General features: G+C 40.2%; 1 protein-coding gene across 3 annotated transcripts in view; it reads left to right on the top strand.

Moving 5' to 3' along the window:
* Nucleotides 1–619, top strand: part of Tbc1d19 (TBC1 domain family member 19) — a 95968-nt gene extending 95349 nt beyond the window's left edge. For all 3 annotated transcript variants that reach the window (XM_051174082.1, XM_051174080.1, XM_051174081.1), the window contains one exon: nucleotides 1–619. This exon is cut by the window's left edge and continues 520 nt beyond it. The gene's annotated coding sequence lies outside the window, so the exon portion shown is untranslated.
* The last annotated feature ends 9641 nt before the right edge of the window (nucleotides 620–10260 follow it).

Here is a 10260-nt window from a genome sequence, read left to right as displayed (position 1 = left end):
ATGTGTTTGAGTGGGAATTCAAATGTGCTTTGGTATTTATTTTTTAAATCAACTTTTAATTTCTGATGGATTTTCAGATCCCTTCCGTTTTCTTTCTCCATTAAACATCTCTATCTGAAAAAGTTATGCAGATATCTCCATCCCCTATTTTTGTTTGTTTGTTTGTTCGAGACAGCTTTATATAACCCAGGCATAGCAGAGGCAGTCCCGCCTGCCTCCATCTCATGACATTTTACTCCTCACTCTGGAAGTGAGAAGTGTATAGAGGACGTCCTTCACACTTCCCCCCCTCCTGTGTAGAAGCCTGGCTCTGTTCCCTTGGAAGAATCCAAGGAGGAGGAGTCAAACCACTTGGGCTTTGCTGAAGCTCAGCCCTTCCACACTGACTTCTGGAGCAGAAGAGCTCAGAGACAGCACAAGTGTTCATCCATTCTAGAACTGAAGCCATTGTTCAAGGCATCAGGTCTTGATGAGTGTTTAAATGAGCAAGAGGTTTGCTCGTATAGTGCTTTAATGATATATCAGTATATGAAATAGTAGTGTGTGAAAAACCATTGTCTTCTGATTTTAGATGAAAATTGAAGATGCTGATCACTCAAATAAAACTCAAATAAATCAATAGATCGATACTGTCCTTATCTGAAAATTTATTAAGTCTTACCAAATGTAACTTACAAAGGTATCATTTTCAGACCATATATTAGGAAGAGTGTGAAGTTCAACATAATACTTCAAGTGTGGTGAAATTAGATATGAAGAATTTACTAAAAATTCTAAATGCTCTTATGCCTCAGGTACTTGCTGACTTACTGAAGACTAAACTATTTATTCTGTGATTGGTTCTTTTTGGGGGGTGGTTACGATAGGGTTTCTCTGTGAAACAGTCCTGGCTTTCCTAGAACTCACCCAGTAAACCAGGTTGACCTTAAACTCACAGAGATCTGCCTCCCAAGTCCTGGGCTTAAAGGTGTGCACCACCACAACCTGGCAATTGATTCTTAATAAACCCCCACATTATTGTCTTTGAGAGTGACACATTCATGTCACATGCTTTGCCATTGTGCACGTCCAGATACACCTCCATGGAGGGGACAAGCATGATTCCAGGGCTAGTGTCCCCTCTCTTTAACTTCAGTGACAAAAATATTAGGAAGCAGTTGTGTTTAGATGACTAGTAGCTGTATACAGACATGCTCATCTTTTTAAAGAAAACTATAAACTTACTGAGCCATTGTAGTTGTCTGATATACTTGATTTTAACGTCTGCTCTTGATGCAAGTTCCTGAATTAGTAGATCTCTGTTGTTGACAATGGAAAGGGAGACTGGACAGATGGTAACAAATTATTGTTTCTGCTGTTTTTGCCTTCAAGCTTGTGTAGGACCACATGAGAAAATATATTTGAACGTGATTTTTAAATGTAAAACATCAATTAATGGTGTTGTTAATTTTTATGCGACAATTTAAGGTCAGCTGCTGGAAGGTAACGTGAAGAATGTCCCACTTCATTGGCACGGGTGCTATATTTCCTGCCAGCTTGAGGCTGTGTCTACTGAGACATGAATCTTAGTCCCAGGACAAAGCTGGTAGACAACTTCCAACTTTTCCACAGTGGCAAACCCCAATCTGCTGTAAGCACTACAAGGAGAGCAATCAGGCCATCCTCCCACTCCACCCCCAACTAGTCCTCCTCCTACTGCCTCACTTGGCTTCCTTCCGCGGGCATTCTCCTGGGCCACCTCCGATTAACCACTGACACCCCCTTTCCAGTGACCACAGGAGTCTGGTAGACTATTGGTGCAGCGCTAATGGTCATGGACACAGAGTTGAGCAGCTTCACAGGCAAGTTGTGTTTGGTTCTTGTGAACTCAGTCCACTAAGATGCACTGTGGCTTTGTGTCTGGAAGAGCCTGTCTGACCATCTTTGGATCAGGGTGCTTTGATACTGCAGTTTCCTGGCTAACTGCAGTGCATGACTTAGCTACCTAGTTCTTCTTGATCAGCCTGGACCCTCCTCCCACTCCACAGGGAACAGAGACACTAACAACCCTGTACTGTCTCTGCCCTCTAGTCCAAATCTTATCTTGATCTCCATACTTGATTTCTTCCTTTTTATCTCAAGAGGCCTCTAATCTATTTCTATAGTTCTCTAAATGCTGATCAGTTTGGGTTATCTCTATGCTTATGAAGTTTGATGCCCTGTCACTTAAAAGATCAAGTCCACACTCATTAGCAAAGCAGGAATGATTGTTCATTCCCTGGCCTTTCCATTTGCTTGCTCCACAATGAGCCATTCCCATCAGAAAATGCAAGGCGATCTTCAACCTGTTCTGGCTGCTCTGTTCATTTTATCTCTGTAAAAGGGACCCACATAGTCAAGGTCTCACTCATAAAAGGCTCTTCTGTGGCCAAGATATGCCAGATCCTAAACATTCGTTATCCCTCGTGTCGTGCTTGTAATAATGGGTTCTTAAGGCAACTGCCATTAACTTCCTAGCTGTCCAGGTCACAAGAAGAGTTTATCTCCATGTGTTTGCACTTTCTCAGTCATTCCAAAATAGTTGGGATGTGTTTTTTTTAAACGCAGGTGTCTAGTCTCCCCTCTTTCACGGAGGCTGTGAGTTCTACTTGCCGTTGGCCTCTTCCGGTGTACTTCACGTGACACTGAGTTCTCTGGATTGACCAAGCAGTTTCATGTGCCATCCCATTGGTCATGGAATGGATGACTTTGGAATCAACTCAAAGTTTGTGACCAGTGAAAGTCGGCGATGCTTGCTTAGAAGACTCTGGTTTAACCTTTCAGGGGAACTGAGTGTGAGAAAGAAAGGCAGTAATCCAGACCTGGTGTCCTGGTGTCCCATGAAGAGAAAGAAAAGCTGCTCATGGTCGTTGTGGGTCCTCAGAACTTGCCCCAGTAGGCTTCCACTGAACCCTTTTGTTTGTAACCCCGAGGATTTCCCTTTGCAACAGGAAGGGTCCTAACTTCTATGCTTACTTTCCTATGAGGTTTGAGACCCAGCAAGTGTAGAGCCCCATGCACACACTGTACAAACTGGTATAGAATTTCTAAACTTCCCTCAGGCAAGAGGACACTCTACGGTCTTATAAGGCAAAGCCTGCGCGCCATGCCTACCTGAGGTACCTAACCAGGGTCTTTGACCTTTGACCTTTTGTCATATAGCTCCCTTGCTTCGAACGCCTTCTTTCTTCTTACCTAACCACAGCCTGTACCTCAGAACCTAACTCGGGTGCTGCTGCATCAGGAAAACCGCTCCTCACACCCCAAAGCAGCCCAAGTTGTGCCAGTCTTAGCTTGTCTGCTTCATGGTAACCCCTCGAGGGCAGAAATGGTCCCATTTCAGCTTTACGTCTCTATGGTGAGCATCACATCATCCTTACCCCATTAAAGGCTTAACGAGTGTTTACAAGTGAGTAAGTGAAGCCATCTAATTCATTACTCATTTTGTTCGTGACGGGAAACGTTTGTTCGGAGTGATAACTTGCCCGGCATCATGTAGCCATTTTACCTTTAGTCTCCTACAGAGGAAGTTTCAAAGGGATTAATATCTTTAGAGGAGCGACACCCAGATTCCCAAATATTGTTTATAAATGTTTGTTTTCATTTAAATGGGGTTGGTTATAAATGGTTTGGTTTTTTTTCCATTTAAGTGAATATGCATATGATGAAGCCGTACATATGTGAAGTGGAATTCACTTTAAGTGTACAGCTCTGCACACATGTGCGTGCGCACGTCCCCACGTTTGACAACTGTGGTAGCAGAGTGCTTACATCACCCCAAGCTGATCCCTTTGTGCCCTTCCTGTTCCAACAGCCACACAACTGTGGCTAGCCCTGAAGGTTAGCGTTTCTTCTCCAGAGGTCCCTCGTCTGTCCTCTTGTGTCAGCTTGCTTTAGCTGGCATAGCGTGCTGACATTCACACTGGGGGATTGGGAGTACACCGCCGGTTACTGCCAAATACGCGTCTTCACATGGACAAGCATCTCCTTTTCCCCGAGGCAATCGGAAGCTCCAGGTCACATGTCAGCACTTGTTCATTTTCCTAAGAAGTCTCCAAGTTCTTCTGTGAAGGGACTTCACCATCCACATCCCACCAACACGTGAGCTGCGGTGGCTCCAAGTCCTGTTTGTCATTGTGTTAGTTAAGCCAATAGGTGGCCATGCTTCCCCCATTACTTCTCAGTTAGCTATAACGGCATCTTATTATGCTTAGTTGCTGTTTCTAGATAAAGTACTGTTTATCCATTCTGTGGGTTATCCCTTATTTTTTTTTTTTTTGAACTGTTTTTTCTTTTTAAAAATCTGTTCTCATTCATACTTACATACAACTCATTATTTCCCCATTCAGAGCACTGATTAAATTATTTTTTTCAAGAGCAAAAGCTTTAATTTTACTGAAATCAAATTTAACTACTTTTTTCCTTTTTCTTTTTTTGGGTACTATCTATTAAATCTTTGTTTAACTCAGAGTTACACGTACTTTCTCCATGTTTTCCTCTATAAACTTTATAAATTTAGCTCATTTAGGTCTATGATTGCTTTCTTTTAAGTTATCTTAGTGTGTGTGTGGCAGCTTTGGGTTGAGGTTCATGTTCTCTTTCACTCTGGGTAACCCAGTTTGCTCAGCATCCCCGCCTTTCCCATCTCCATCAGTCCCTCTGTAAAGCCTGGAGGAGCTGGCTGGTGTGTGGGCTCCTGTGGATCATGTCTGTCCTTACTGCACAGCACAGCATCTTCATTTTTCTGTATCTAGAGCAATCTTAGGAATTGCTGTTTACTTATGTCAAACTGTTTCAGCTATGTCGGTGTTAATTGCTTTTCTAAATAACTTTTAGAATAAGCATGTCAGTTTTCCACAAAACAGTTTGTCAGGGTTTTTTAATAGACAGCAATAGCTCTATAAATAGGTTTTGGGGACAATTGATATTATAAATATTGAGTTGTCTGATCCATGAGCATAGTATATCTCTCATTTACTTAGGTTTTTCAATTTTTCACTCAGTAATATATTGTATTTTGAGTGAACAGTTCTTGCACATTTTTGTTAAAATTATCCCTAGTTATTTCACATTTATGTTATTGTAAGTTATATTTTTTTACTTTTACAATTTCCAATGGTTTGTTGTTGATACACAGAAGTACAACTGAATTTTTATATTGACCCTGTATCATAAGACCTTGAAAAACTTAATACTTCTGTTGTCCTTTTATTTTGTAGCTTCCCTAGGATAGTATACCAACTGCAAATAAAAATAATATTGCTTCTTTCAAATCTTTGTGCCTTTGCGCTCTCTCTCTCTCTCTCTCTCTCTCTCTCTCTCTCTCTCTCTCTCTCTCCCTCAGCCACAGACTAGAACCTTAGGTAAATTACAGGAAGAGTTCTTCCTGAACAATTCAAATACTCTCTATCCGTACCACGAGCAAATGGAAATAATGCGGAAGCAGCCCAAAGAAGAAGAGATCCAAATCCACTGGATGAGGGGATGTGGCCAAGCTACCCAACTAGTACAGTGCCAGAGCAGAGGTGTCCGTCCATAGCTCTTCCGTCTCGAGAAGTAGCCACCCAAAAGACAACAGCATCAGGCTTCTTCCTTTAAAACTGGAATCTCTATAAATCTCCCTTGAGCATAAATTATTCATAATATGCAAGTTGCCCTGCAAGCATAATACACAAAACTTGCCCCAAATACAAAGGCATCCACATTTGTAAAAGGAGCATTACTGAAATTCAAATCACACATAAAACCCCACACACTAATAGAGGGGGACTTCACCCCACTTTCACCCCTGAACAGGTCTGCCAGACGAAAATTTAACAGAGAAAGAAATAAAGAGACTAACAGACGTTATGACTCAAGTGGACTTAACAGACATCTATAGAACATTCCACCCAAACACAAAGTGATATACCTTCTTCTTAGCAATTCATGGAACCTTCTCTAAAATTGACCACATACTCAGTAACAAAGCAAACCTCAACAGATTAAAAAAAAAAAAAAAAAAAAAAAAAAAAAAAAAAAAATGCTTAAAGTTAGAATCTTAGAATCCAACAACAATACTAATTGCAGAAACTACAAACTCATGGAAATTGAATAATACTCAATTGCATCATCACTCAGTCAAAGAAGAAATAAAGAAATTAAAGACTTCCTAGAATTAAATGAAAATGAAAGCACAATATACCCAAACTTATGGATCACTATGAAAGCATTGCTAAGAGGCAGGTTCATAGCACTGAACCTTATATAAAGAACCGGGAGAAAAGGCCAGGCAGTGGTGGTGTACACCTTTAGTCCCAGCATTTGGGAGGCAGGGGCAGAGGCAGGCAGATCTCTGTGAATTGGAGGCCAGCCTGGTCTACAGCGTGAGTTCCAGAACAGGCTCCAAAGCTATACAGAGAAACCCTGTCTTGAAAAACCACACACATACATACACACACACGGGAGGGGGGGACAAATTAATAAAAAAGAATATGGAGAAATCTCTCATTAGCAGTGACTTAACAGTACGCCTGAAAGCTCTAGGGCAAAAAGAAGAAAACTCACACAGAAGGTGTACACACCAGAAAATAATCAAATTGAGGGTGGAAATCAATAAAATAGAAACAAAGAAAACAATACAAAGAATCGATGAAACAAAGAGTTGGTTCTTTGAGAAAATCAACAAGATAAACAAGCCCTTATCCAAACTAACCAGAAGACAGAGAGAATTTCCAAATTAACAAAATCAGAAGCGAAAAACAGACATAACAACAAACATGGAGGAAATCCAGAGAATGATACTTCAAAATCCTGTATTCCACAAAATTGCAAAATTTAAAAGAAATGGATATGTACCACTACCCTAATTAAATCAAGGCCAAATAAACAATTTAAATAGGCCTATAGCCCCTAAGGAAATAGAAGCAATCATTCAAAATCTCCCAACCAAAGAAAGCCCAGGACCATATGGCTTAGCACAGAATTCTACCAGAAATTCAAAGAAGAGCTAACACCAATACTCAAGCTTTTCCACACAATATAAACAGAAGGAAAATTTCCAAAATCTTTTCATGAGGCTACAATTACCCCCATACCCAAACCACGCAAAGATGCAGTTAAGAAAGAGAATTAGAGACCAATTTCCCCCATGAATGCTGATGTAAAAATACTAAAATACTGGCAAAACTGATCCAAGAACACATTAAAAAATATATATTTATATCCACCATGATCAAGTAAGCTTCATCCTAGAGATTCGGAGATGGTTCAACATATGAAAATATGACAATGTAATGCACCATATAAGTAAACTGAAAGAAAAAAACCCACATGATCATGTCATTAGATGCTGAAAAAGCCTTCAACAAAATCCAACACCCTTTCATGTTAAAGGTCTTGGAGAGATCAGGGATATAAGGAACATTCTTAAACATAGTAAAAGCAATATACAGCAAGCCAACAGCCAACATAAAACTAAATGGAGAGAAACTCAAAGAAAGCCCACTAAAATCAGGAACAAGATAAGGTTGTCCAGTCTCTCCATATCTATTCAATATCATCCTCAAAGTTCTAGCTAGAGCAGTAAGACAACAAAACAAAATCAAGGGGATCAGATTGGAAAGGAAGAAGTCAAATTTTCACTATTTGCAGATGATATGACAGTTCGCATAAGTGACCCCAAAAATTCTATCAGGGAAGTCCTACAGCTGATAAACACCTACAGTTATGTAGCAGGACACAAGATTAATTCAAAAAAAAAATCAGTAGCTTTCCTATATACAAATGATAAATGGGCCAAGAAAGAAATCAGAGAAACAACACCCTTTACAATAGCCACAAACAACATAAAATATTCTGAGATAACTCTAACCAAACTTGTGAAAGGCCTGTATGAAAAGAACTCTAAGACTTTAAGGAAAGAAATTGAAGATGGAAAGATCTTCCATGCTCTCAGATAGGTAGGATCAACAAAGTAAAAATGGCAATCTTACCAAAAGTAATCTACAGATTCAATGCAATCCCTACCAAAATCCCAAAACAATTCTTCACAGACCTTGAACAATAGTCAATTTTATATGGGAAAAAAACCCCCAGAATAACAAAAACAAACCTGTACAATGGAGGCATCACAATCTGGGACCTCAAGCTCTTCTATAGAGCTACAGTAGTAAAAATAGCTTGGTATTGGCATAAAAACAAACATGTGGATGAAAGGAATCAAAATGAAGACCCTGATACTAATTCACAAAGAAGCCAAAATTGTGCAATGGAAAAAGAACACATCTTCAACAAACGATGCTGCTGTAACTGTATGCCCACATGCAGAAGAATGCAAAGATGCTGCTATAACTGTATGTCCACATGTAGAAGAATGCAAAGATGCTGCTGTAACTGTATGTCCACATGTAGAAGAATGCAAAGATGCTGCTATAACTGTATGTCCACATGTAGAAGAATGCAAAGATGCTGCTGTAACTGTATGCCCACATGTAGAAAAATGCAAAGATGCTGCTGTAACTGTATGCCCACATGTAGAAGAATGCAAAGATGCTGCTGTAACTGTATGTCCACATGTAGAAGAATGCAAAGATGCTGATCAAGGCAAGTGTGTCAAAGACCTCGACATAAATCCTGCCACACTGAACGTCATAGAAAAGAAGGTGAGAAGTAGCCTTGACTGCATGGACACAGGAGACCACTTCCTAAATAGAACATAAGAAACACAGACTCTGAGAGCAACAATCAATAAATGGGACCTCCTGAAACCAAGAAGCTTCTTTAAGGCAAAGGACATGGTAAATATGACGAAATAACAGATTACAGAAAGGGAAAAGATCTTCACCAACCCCTCATGATAAAGGACTGGTCTCTAAAATAAAGAGCCCAGGAAACTAGACACCAAAATAACAAATAATCCAATTTTAAAAATGGGGTACAGATCTAAACAGAGAATTCTCAACAGAAGAAACTCACATGGCTGAAAGCATGTAAGGAAATGCACAACATCCTTAGCCACCAGGGAAATGCAAATCAAAACTACTCTGAGATTCCATTTTACACCGATCAGAATGGCTGAGATCAAAACACTGATGACAGCTTATACTAGAGAGGATGTGGACAAAGGGGAACACTCCTCCACTGCTGGTGGGTGTGCAAACTTGTCCAGCCACTCTGGAAATCAGTCTGGCAGTTTCTCAGAAAACTGGGAATCAGTCTACCTCAAGACCCAGAAATACCTCTCTTGGGCATATACCAAAAGGATGTACAATCATACCACAAGGACATTTGCTCAACTATATTCATAGCAGCATATTTGTAATAGCTGAAACCTGGAAACAACCTAGGTGGCCCTCAACTGAAGAATGGATAAAGAAGATGTGGCACAAATTCACAATGGAGTACTACTCAGTGGTAAAACAAACAAACAAACAAAAAAGCAACAATGACATCTTGAAGTTTGCAAGTAAATGGATGGAACTAGAAAAAGCCATCCTGAGTGAGGTAGCCCGGACTCAGAAAGATAAACACAGTATATTCACTCATAAGGCAATATTAAATGTAAAGCAAAAGGAAAAGAGACACTATTCGTTGCCTGGATTATGCAGTTAAAATGTACATGGTCACAGAGAAAATAAAAGTGATGTCAGAATAGTAGGCTCCATCAACAATGCTTTGCCCTTTAGAGTTCTCTAATAAATTTTGGCGCTCTTACATATTATATACCTCTCATGGGAATTCACACTGGACACAAGGACATTAGAGACTAAGAATTCTTACAGTAAAATTACCTGATTAGCTGCTTGTGCTCCTTAGCATTGTATATCCTGAAGGCTAGGCTTCCTCAAAACATACTTCTGAAGAAGATGGAGATTAATGACCGAATGCGCCTCTCTAAAATCATATGGTGAACCCCAGCACCCAGTGTGACCAGGCCAGAAAGCAGGTATTTGGGGAGGTAATTTTGCTTAAAAGAGTGCATAAAATTAGAGTACCTAAAGTGGAGTTAATATCCTTAAAGAAAAAGAAGAGATTGATGCTCTCTCTCTAAGTGTTCACACACAGGCTCCGTGAGCACGCCGTGAGACTGTGGCCACCCACACGTCAGCAGAGGAGGCCTCAGAATGAACACTCCCTTGCTAGCACCCTGGGTGTTCTAGCCTTCAGAACTATGAAACATGAATGTCTGCTGATTAATCCACCCCATCTATAATATCTCTTTCTGGCATCCCAAGCAGTCTAAGATAAAGCACGCAGAGAAGC

Source organism: Phodopus roborovskii, unplaced genomic scaffold, assembly GCF_943737965.1.
Source record: "Phodopus roborovskii unplaced genomic scaffold, PHOROB, whole genome shotgun sequence".
Taxonomy (NCBI): domain Eukaryota; kingdom Metazoa; phylum Chordata; class Mammalia; order Rodentia; family Cricetidae; genus Phodopus; species Phodopus roborovskii.
This window is presented reverse-complemented; position numbering and strand designations above follow the sequence as displayed.